The sequence below is a fragment of the Arachis duranensis genome, chromosome 7 (genome assembly GCF_000817695.3).
Source record: "Arachis duranensis cultivar V14167 chromosome 7, aradu.V14167.gnm2.J7QH, whole genome shotgun sequence".
NCBI classification, from domain to species: Eukaryota; Viridiplantae; Streptophyta; class Magnoliopsida; order Fabales; family Fabaceae; genus Arachis; species Arachis duranensis.
Genome location: NC_029778.3, coordinates 74,244,926 through 74,247,936, shown reverse-complemented (window position 1 = coordinate 74,247,936; position 3,011 = coordinate 74,244,926). Strand labels below are relative to the sequence as shown.

At 28.7% G+C, this 3,011-nt stretch overlaps 1 long non-coding RNA gene across 1 annotated transcript in view; it reads right to left on the bottom strand.

Annotated features, from left to right (window-relative positions):
- Window positions 1–3,011, bottom strand: part of LOC107459616 (uncharacterized) — a 6,248-nt gene that overhangs the window by 2,424 nt on the left and 813 nt on the right. Inside the window, exon 2 of the long non-coding RNA XR_008001526.1 lies at window positions 2,100–2,197. This is a non-coding gene — a long non-coding RNA (uncharacterized LOC107459616). The remainder of the gene's footprint in view (window positions 1–2,099; window positions 2,198–3,011) is intronic.

Below are 3,011 nucleotides of genomic sequence, written 5' to 3'. Positions count from 1 at the left end.
TAATCATAATTTTAAATATTCATATATCTCAGTAAAATAAATATATCCATATTAAAATATGCATGAGACCACTTAAAATTTACTACTAATAAATTATAAAAATAAACCATAATATTGTATATATCCTACCTAAGTATTTTCTAATTAAACTCATTGTCAATTCATAAATCTCTTCCTCTTAGTGTTGCTATTTAGCCTTCATGTCTCCAAATTCACTCTTCAAAGAAATTACTATGATAGTATGCTGCCTCTTTATGGAAAACCATTGCAAAAGAAGTTAAACAATAAGGTGAAAACACGTCTAAATATGTAATATATGTTCATGACTTACACATAATAACATATTTAACATATGTTCATGACTTACACATAATAACATATTTAACATTTTTGAGACACCGAGTCCTAAATTATAGTATACAACAACATAAGCAATATTAAATTGCAATCCAATGCTCATTTGGATATCAAAATAAATAAATAGAAGTGAAAGAATTGACACAAGTTAAAAAAGAATAAATTAGTATTATTAAAAATTTATTCACCAACGTATTTTTATGACAAAAGAATGAAAGGTTTTCAAGTGTAACAAAATAAATAAACAAAAGAATAATGGTTGCTTTTGTTTTACCTAGTTAGCGTCCAAGGAAGGGACTATTGCAAAATGTAGTAGTCTATGTACCTTATTCGAGTTAATAAATAAATAGTTCAAAATGTTAAAATTTAAACATGATACGTGAGTATCTTTCTTATCTTTTCTTAGTAAATTTGCATTTAAATTTGTTAAGTTTAATCAAGATATAAATATTTTTAAGTCACTATAAATACTACTTTGAGTTGTGTGAAATTTAGTTTATTTTAGATAGTATCCAGACAGATTTGACAGAATTTAAAAAGAAGAAATAGAGCCGTAACAACCCCAAAAGGTGACACCAAACTTAGAACTCTCCAAGTTTAGCAACATGATCATTACAAGCTTTCCATTTGTGCTGCCTTGGTGGCAACAAACTTGAGAATTCCAAGTTTGGCGCCAGGATGAAGAGAGAGCCACCATCACACGCGGGCATAGTGGCACCAAACTTGGCCTCAGCTTCAGGATTTAATAGTGATCCCTACGCTTCCAGAGCCAACAACGAGATCCTCCAATAATTTTGATTAGAACTTTATTTTATTCACAATAAGAAAAGGTATTATTGAGCTTTAGAAATATATTTTATATTAATTAAGTTAGATATAAAAGAGAAAAGATTTAACCCTTCGCGCTCTCTTCTCTCTTACGGACCTCATTCTACAGTTTACACTTTGAAACTCTAGTTTTTCCTCTGAGCCATGAGCAACCTGTTAAGGTTAGGAGCTCTGTTTATTCAATGGATTAATACTATTACTCTTCTATTTTAATTAATGTATTGATTTCAATTTCAAGGATTTGTTTTTGTTCTTCATCTTAAGGATTTGGGTAGGTCGGAAGAATAATCCTTATTCTAATTGTGTTCTTGCTAAATCTTGGAAAAATAATTTACTTAAACAACAGCTTGAAAATAATTTCTCCTAAACCACTAATTATCTGGACTTAACGAGATACGTGACATATAATCCTCTTATATTTGAGTAATTAGGATTTTTGTGGTTGATAAACTAGAATTGCACTTAAACCTCTAATTGAAATTAAGTGACTAAGGAATTGGCGGTTAACTAGGTTAGAGGAGACTAAATTACTAAGAAATTAGGGTTTAGTCAAATACAGTTTGCTATGAATTGAATCTTGCATAATTAAAATAGTTGGTAAGAAATAGAGATCTGGAAGATAAACAACTCTAAAACCTTAACTGTTTTCTCTTATAGTTTTCACACCAAGTTTGCCGTTTGCCTTCTAATTGTCTAAATTTACTGTTTAATGAAACTAAATTCTCAAAACATCATTTTTTTTGTTTGTCCAACTAAGTGAATCATTCACCTATTATTGCTTGGTCCATCAATCCTTGTGGGATCAACCCTTACTCACTTGAAGTATTACTTGGTACAATCCGATGCAGTTACCAATTAGTTTGTAAACTTTAAATTTCACACCCAAACACCATTATAATCTTAGCAAGCTATACCTGTGCAGTGTGCACACTTTCTGTAGTTCTTTATCTCGACTTGAAGTAACATGTGATCTGAATACCTGCCGTTACCATTAGGACCAGAATCCTCAAAGCTAATAAGAAAAACAAAACTCACATTAGTAAAGGTGGCATACTACAATTTAGATGCAATTAAAAAGGTGGCATACTACAATTTATCAAAATTTGATGTTAAAAAGGGTTATAAAACTTTAAAGTTATCATACTCAAAACACACTCATACATGAACAAAATAATGGGGAGGACGAGAGAACTTCGAGTTACGGTAACACACCCTGACCTCCGAAGTCGGAAGAACGACCTTATACTTACCTTCATCCTCTAGTTTGGTGAAAATTAAACGACTTGCAAAACCATTAGACATAAAAAAAAACATATGTAAATAATTTAATATGTATAATGTGTATTATAACATAGTAAGTACTGTTTAAAATAAGAGTATAAATTTAGGAAAAGTATAAGTAGATAATGAAAATATTAAATAATGTGAATAATGGATATGTTAGATATTTAATTTAATAGGTATGCAGATTATTATATTTATTATTTTTAATTAGATAATTATTTCTTTTAATTCGATTTACTCATGCACAAAATAATGGTTGGATATTCAATTCATTAAGTGTGCAAATGATTATCCTAATGTTAAGATTTAAGAAGTAATTTGAGGTTGGAATTTTTTTACTTTATTGGATCAATTCTAGAACACATTGTTCATATAGTTTACAAAAGTCATTGTCTACCTAGCAAAATCCATAAATTTATTATGTATGAATATTTAATAAATTTATAATAAATATAGACTAAAATAAAAATAATAAGTTAATCTATTTAAAGATTAAGACGACTCAAACAAAATAAAATGATAATTTTTTTAAACTCTTTAAT